This window comes from Rhinatrema bivittatum, chromosome 5 (genome assembly GCF_901001135.1).
Source record: "Rhinatrema bivittatum chromosome 5, aRhiBiv1.1, whole genome shotgun sequence".
NCBI lineage: Eukaryota > Metazoa > Chordata > Amphibia > Gymnophiona > Rhinatrematidae > Rhinatrema > Rhinatrema bivittatum.
This window is the reverse complement of record NC_042619.1, coordinates 225,438,561-225,446,466: the sequence shown is the minus strand read 5'-3', so window position 1 is coordinate 225,446,466 and position 7,906 is coordinate 225,438,561.

The following is a 7,906-nucleotide window of genomic DNA, read 5'->3' as shown; positions in this document are numbered from 1 at the left end:
TGTTTTTGGGCTCTTGGGGACATTCGGGCACAAAATTCACAATTTTGTAAATTGTGCTCTGGCCCCAGGCATTGGTAACATCGGTCATGGCCATCCGTGACCGACATTACCTTGCCGCAGTACAGGGTTTAAACCCCAACTTTTTTGACATTTCTAAGAAAAAATAATAAACGCTGAGGAGAAGTCAGCCCCGCGTGTGATCCCGCTCGCGGAAAGAACAGACTGAGGAGAATCTGTTACTTTCCTGCGCGGGAACACACGCACAGCCACAGAGAGCTAAAATCTAAATCTCTGCCTGGTAAAGCTCCGCCTCCAGGACCTGATTGACAGATCCCATGACAGCATGGCTAATTCAGCCCTGCTATCGACGGGAAAAAACTGAAAACACAGAACACTACTAGGCCAACACCCATGCCCCATTTCTTTTAACACACTTCAGTCCTATTTGTACCACTGTCATTTGTCTGTTCCAAGCATGCTTAACTATTTATATGTCAGTTTTAATTCATGCCACCTCTGATATCTACCACCCTTAGTAAAGAAATATTTCCTTTGAACATAACATATAACTCCTTGGCCCTGAATTTGTTTCCTACAGAAATTGCCACCACCTTGTACTGTATCGCAGCCTGCCAAGTAATTGAATGATTCTATTATATCCCCTTTTCTATATTTTAAAAATAGGATTTACAGTTGTACTGGACTGTGAAGGATCACTTGTAGCAGTAGTACAAGTCCTGTTAATAATGTGAAATGCTGTGGTCTGAGTAGGAGCACCCTATTCAGATATGTTATTTTTGATTAAAATTTTCCCCTGAAGCAGTCTTATGGACGAAATGTTGGCTAATGGGTTGAAAGCAGTACATCTTATGATTTTTGGTTTGAGTGAACGGGGTAAACTGAAAACAACAACACAGCATGTTTCTGTTGATTATTAATAGGAGAAGAAAGGAATATGATACACCTAGCAGACCCAACACACCATCAAATACCAGTGCACTTATACAAACAAAATTAATAGAACATTTGCTCTATGATACCTCTCACGTCTAATCTGATTCTAATCCAAATTTTGCAAAACCCAGATGATGTGCAAGATTTCATTTTAGTTCCAGATGATGTTTACCATGAAGTGATGGACCAGCCCAATTCTCTGTGTCAGGTGCCACTTGGCAATCTTCCCTGTCTGGCTGTGAGGCAAAGATCACACTCAGGCGTTACAGAAAACCTTTTATTGCTATCACAACAGTTATACTTGTACAAGGAGATACCAGCGCCATCTTGTACTGGGTTTATATAGAAATTGGAACAATAGCAGAACAGTGCCAAGTATGGACATCGCATGGTTCTTGAGAGCTTGCAGGTGCATGAGTCTACTACCACCACAGGTGCAGTGAGAAGTCTGAGGCATGAAGCTTCTGCTAAATTACCGGACTAAAGGTCAGCCCTGTTCCCAGCATGGGATAAACCCACAGTGAGAGTCAGGCAGAGGGGCTTGTCATGCCATGCCGGTGCATGTGGTCACAAGCCCACTGCATAAAGTGGGGGCTAGGGGACCACTTATCTGTCAACTCAGTTTTCTGAGAAAACAGGAAAGATGTTTGCCATGTCTCACCCATGACATCAGGGATGCTTATCTATCTCTAACCGCTTCAGTGCTTCTGATAATCGGGGGCTTTCCAAAGTCAGACACCTGCATTTTGCTCATAGCTAAGACTATATTATCTCACTTGCCTGCATTATTTCCATTTAGTTAAGGATCCTTATCAGCTAGAAGCTATAACTCTACTTAAAAAGTACAAATGTCAAACACAATTGTCAGTTGACTCTTTATTTGCAAAGTTGGTCTGCCCGAAGCTATACTTGTCTAAGGGATGCTTGTTTTAACTTGGCAGTTTACAATAATTTTTGATCCACTTTATTTTAACCTTTAGAATGATTTAATTCTAGTGCAATGTAGGATAGTTAGGACAAAGCATAATGCCAGATCTAGAAGTGTCAAACTAACCCTTCATTCTATTCAATAATTGCCTCCTTTTTATGCTGCTTTGGCCTAGCAAGGCCTAGGCTTAACACAGTGCCACACAAAAGCAGTACATTAATTCAATCCTATAAGTCTCTGATTTCTCTCTTCAATTGTCAGGGCAGCGTCCGCTAATTCAGGGTAGAAAGTCGGTGAAGTTATCACAGTGAGGTCGCTGGATTGAGTCAGTCTTCCTGCAGAAAGAGAGAGCGCTCTAGACACACAAACAAAGACATAGCAAGAGAACCAATATAATAACTATAAAGGAGGCAATTTGTTTTCTGCGGCCTCCAACCAAGGGATCTATACCTAGAAAGTTCCAGTCCCATCTTGGTACTTTAATACTCGGCTCATGGGCCTGTCGGCCAAATCTTGAAGTGTGATAATGGATTATTGGATCTGTCCAGAATTCTCAACATAGGAATAGCAAGATGTGTTGTTAAACTAGCAGACACCACCTTTTTTCAGCCAACATTGTCCAGGGTATTTCTATTACCGGTATTTAGGATGACATCTGCAAGGGAGGAGACTTCTTGATGGCATGCAGAAAGGCCTTGACTGGTTTCTGTAGCAAGAGTCTCTCTTATAAAGGGCATTTTTGACTATCTCTTCTAATTCATTCACACCTAAGGAAGGCATAATGGTTCAAAGAAAATTGGTAATACCATTATTTTCTAGGGGCTGGTTATAGGTTCTCTTAACCTTTGGATGAAGATGGATAGGTGGGTATAGGCAAATGCAGAGACAGCTGAATTGTGGTGCCCAGTGAAATAGGAAACCACATATCTAATAGTAAATCAGAAAGTAGCTGAAGCTAGGAATGTTTTAAAAGTCTTATTCCCATTTAAGAAATAGGCTCCCTGCATTTGTTGACTAATCTTGGCTGATGGGCCATGGGAGCATGTTGCAGGATTGATATAGTCAGTGGTACTGTAGGGGAAAGCATTGCCCATTCAAAGGAAATGACCCCGTCACATAGAAACCTAAGGCAAATAACTGTTAGAATCAGAACAATTAGGGACAGTCATAGTGGTATTAGGAAGAGCCAGGAGGTTGGGGGTAACAGTTGACATAAAAATCAGCAAGCATATTGTCTTGTGTTCTGCAAGTTCTATTTTTAGGTCATGCAGCAGGGAACGTGAAGGTACCTTCTGTATAGAGTTGGACAGTCCAAGTTCAATTGGAATAGTGATTCACCTTGATGACGACAGGGTTGTAGCAGATCACATTTGGGATATACTTGGAAGCACAGCTGGATATTAATGATCAAAGTCCACTTGAAGAGAGTCTAGAATATATGGAATAGAAGACAGGTGGGTAAAGGCACTAGGAGATCAGAGATTAACAGGATCTGCAAGGTAGGCAGCAGAAATTTGGAAGGCAGCGGAAGAGACTGGGAGGTGTGAGAAAATCAATCAGCTGCTAAGATTCAGATGTTTCTGCAGCACATTAGTAAAATGTACATACCCATTCTCATCCAAGAGGAGTAGGGCTGCCGGATGAAGGTCATCAGATGGAAACAAGGCTGTGGGTGGAGTTAATCCAAATTTGATGGTGGGGATTGGTTTAAGTATGGTTGGTTTTGGTTCTGGAGGTGTCCTAGGGCCGTAAGAACATAAGAATTTGCCATACTGGGTCAGACGAGGGTCCATCAAGCCCAGTATCCTGTTTCCCTCAATGGCTAATTCAGTATGCAAGTTACTGGCAAGATTCCAAACAGTAAATAGGTTCCATGCTGCTATTGCGTAATAAGTAGTGGCTATTTAAGTCTACTTGGTTAATAACTTAATTGACTTCTCCAAGAACTTGACCAAACATTTTTTTAAACCCAGCTACACTATTTGCCTTAACACATCCTCTGGTAATGAATTTCAGAGCTTGACTGTGCATTGAGTGAAAAGGAATGTCCTATGATTTGTTCTGAATGTCCTATTTATTAACTTCATGGAGTGCCCCATTGTCTTTATATTTTTTAAAGAGTAAATAATCAATTTACATTTACCAGTCTATGTCACTTGTGATTTTATAAACCTCTATCATATCCCCCCTTAGCTGTCTCTTCTCCAAACCAAACAGCCCCAACTTCTTCAGCATTTCCTCATAGGGGAGCCATTCCATCCCCCTTATCATTTTAGTCACCCTTCTCTGCACCTTTTCCAATGCAACTATATATATATTTTTTATTTTTTTTTGAGAAGCAGTGACTAGAACTGCACCCAGAACTCTAGCCGTCATGTAGGTCATATCACTCTTAGGCCATCGTTCATGAGTATGGTTAGGGTCAAGATGTGAAGATAAGTGAATAGCAGCAGACATAAGCTCTCCTTTCCCAGCTTGTACCTGTCTACTGCCAGAGTCATCGGAGTCTGTGTCAGCAGAGTTCAGGTACCAATTGGAGGGAAGACCTTAAGTCTAGTTGTAGACAAAGGATGTTGGTTGCCTGTCCACTGCTCAATCCTGAAGGGCCCAGAGACACAGGACAGGATGAGTCAGAGGGAAGATCTCTGGAACACTGGCAACACCTACAACATGAAGACTTTCAGAAGAAAGTGGAAGGAAAGGTATAGACTGCATCCTGAGAGTTTAGTGTGACACTCAAGTATGCACTAAGCATCGTACTGGATAGCCGGAGACTGTCAGGGAAATCATGGGTTCAGGGGGAATAATGGGTTTTGAGGACATAATAGGAAAGGCCCTTACAGCCTCCACTAATTCCTAACAAGGAGGGAGAGGGGTGGCTGTGGGGGAATGAGCAAAGCACGGGAGATTCTGACCCTGGAAAGAGTAGTCCTGCCTCCAGTGTCCTTGACAGTGGAGGTGGGAGCCAGGAAGGGATGAGCTATTCTGATAATCTCCCCAACTGGGGGGGGGGGGGGGGGGGTGTCCTCCATGTCCCCGTCCTCTTCCTCATCCTCTCCCACTGCTCCCATCGCTGCCTTGCAAGGCTCTAATCTATAAAGCCATAAGTTTTTAGTTTCCATTTCCTTAGCTGTCTGTGTCTACTGCTCATAGCAATGCTGGGCAACCTGGCAAACCTCACAAGGGGATTTAGCAGACCAGGTGATACATGCTGTAAAGATTTTCTCTCTGTTTTGAGTAGGGGGAAAACCCTGCATAAAGACATTAGCATCTATCAGGTAGGATCACTATTCAAAGAGGCGTACCCAGACAGCACCAAGAACTGCTCGGCTAGATGGCTTAAGCCAGTGGTCCCCAACCCTGTCCTGGGGGCCCACCAGCCAGTCGGGTTTTCAGGATATCCACAATGAAAATGCATGAGAGAAAATTTGCATGTTATGGAAGTAGTGCATGCAAATGTTCTCTCATGCAAGGCATAGGGGCCCCAGAGAGGCTGCCATGGCCAGTCAGTCTTAGGAGAATAAACTTCAGCCATGGCAATAAGAACTTTCTGCTTCTTTTGTTCTAAATCAATTTACAGTGAAAATGGGTTTAGTAAATTCTGCAACTGTGTAATAGCAATCTCAAACATCAGCAGGTACAATATCTTTAAACAATTGACACAAATCATTTCCCGTTGATTGCAAAGTTGAATTAGCCATGCTGTCATGGGAACGTCCATCAGGAGGTGGAGGTGGAGCTTGTCAAAGCTGTTACAGAGCTAAGCTCTCTACAGCTGTGCATGTGTTCCCACGCAGGAAGGCAGAATCTCTTCAGACCATCAGGATTCAAGCCGTGTGCCTACGGCAAAATAATGTACATAACCAATGGACACGTGGCCTGTTACGGCTGCCTCGGCCCTTCCCATGATCAGGCAACATGCAAGTACTGCGGCCGCTGTCATCTAGAGCCCAACGTCAGCGAGCCTTAAAAATTGAAAAACTAAAGCTCAAGGCTCATATGCCCCCCTACTTCAGAGGCCAATTCATCGCCAGGACCAACACCAACTCAGGCCCGCTCACAAAAACAGGCAGCCTCTCTGGGGCCCCTATGCCTCCAAAACAGAAGGTGCCAAGACTAAGAAAAAAACATTGCGACGCCCCACGACATGCGGATCGGGATCAACACCACAAGCCTCGACGCGATCGTCAAGCCTCAGGAGAGTCAGCGTCAACTCAGAGACCTGCGATGCCAAAAAGCTCTGATGCAGCCGTGAATACACCAACGCACTTGTTGACGCAAAGTCGGCGCAACCATCAATGCCATAGACATCGGCACCGCCCTCGACGCAACAGTCATCGACACGTCCTTTAACACACTCTTCATCGGCGCACCACTCGAAGCATACAGCCTTGAAGCAACCATCACCACGGTTTCCCAGCTAAAGGAACAAAACATGGCAGTGCAATCCTTGACTAACCTCCTGCCCCACGCCGCGTTCCCTCGATGATACTTCACCCCTGTTCGCAGGCAACCATATCAGCAGCGACCTTACCGCACCTACCCTTCGTACCCTTATCCAAGTCAAGTTTGTTGTTCTCCTGCTTTCTGGGTAGATGAGCTGAGCATACAGATTCTCACATTCCTAACTTCCCATATTTAAACCAACCACCAGATACCCTCCCCATCCCCCTCCACCCTCCTAGCCACAACAACAACACCAGCAGTCACAACAGCGACGAGGTAGACCCAGAGCCCAGCAACAACAAGGCCAACAACCCCCTGACAACCCGAAGGCCCCACCATCTTTTTGAACTCGGCGGGGCCACCACCCCCCAACAGTGGTAGGAGGCAAAATATCGTCTTCATCAGCACCTGGTCACAAATCACTACCGATCGCTGGGTTTTGGAGATAGTACGTCACACCTATCAACTCTGTTTTCAAACCAGACCGCCTCTGCCCAACCTCACCCCCATCAAGGGACTACAAAACAATCATCTACAGCTAGCAGAATAAATCTCAACTCTTTAGCTTCAGCACGCAATCCAAGTCCTACCCACATCACTCTGGAATACAGGTTTTTACTCCCCCTGTTTCCTAATACCCAAGAAACCGGGAGGCCTCCGTCCAATATTGGACCTGCGCGAGTTGAACAAGTGTCTAGTCTGAGAAAATTTCAAGATGGTCTCCCTCAAGACCATCCTTCCTCTCCTTCAACCCAACAATTGGATGTGTTCACTAGATGAGAAGGATGCCTACACACACATACTAATGCATCCTTCCTCATGGCGATACCTGTGCTTCCAATTCAATGGCCAGCACTACCAGTACAAAGTTCTCCACTTCGGCCTCTCAGCCATGCCACAAGTCTTCACAAAGTGCATGGCAGTGGTGGTGGCTCACCTCAGGAAACAGGGGATCCAGCTGTTTCCTTACCTCTGCGATTTGTTTTAAATGAGCTACTTGTTAACTTCATGGAGTGCCCCCTGGTCTTTCTATTATCTGAGAGAGTAAATAACGATTTACATTAACTTGTTCAAGTCCTTTCATGATTTTGTAGACTTCTATCATATCACACCCCCCCCCCCCCCCCCAGTTGTCTCTTCTCCAAACTGAATACCCATAACTTCTTTAGCCTTTCCTCATAGGTCAGACTGGGTAGTGTAACATCAGTTTTCATTGTTGGTTGGTTGTAAATCTCTTGAAAATCTATGGATGATCCTGTCCCCACATTTTTTTGGGGGGAGGGGGCAGAATTTGGCAGCCCCTCTAGTCAGCCACTAATTAGCCCTAGTTCCCAGCCCTTAGGATTTATATCAGCTTAGGTGGAGACCGCATTCCTGTACGGACTTTCCCCCAGAGGCTTGCCTGTGAGTGATGATCTCTTAGTTCAGGAGTGGAGTTAGCCTGCAGTGTAGATTTTACTTTCTGTATCGCGCGGGAATGACTAATAGGGCCATCAATATGCATTTGCATGTTGTGGGCGCTATTAGTCACGAGGCATTTGGACGCGCATTTTCTACGTGCTAGCTTTACCCCTTATT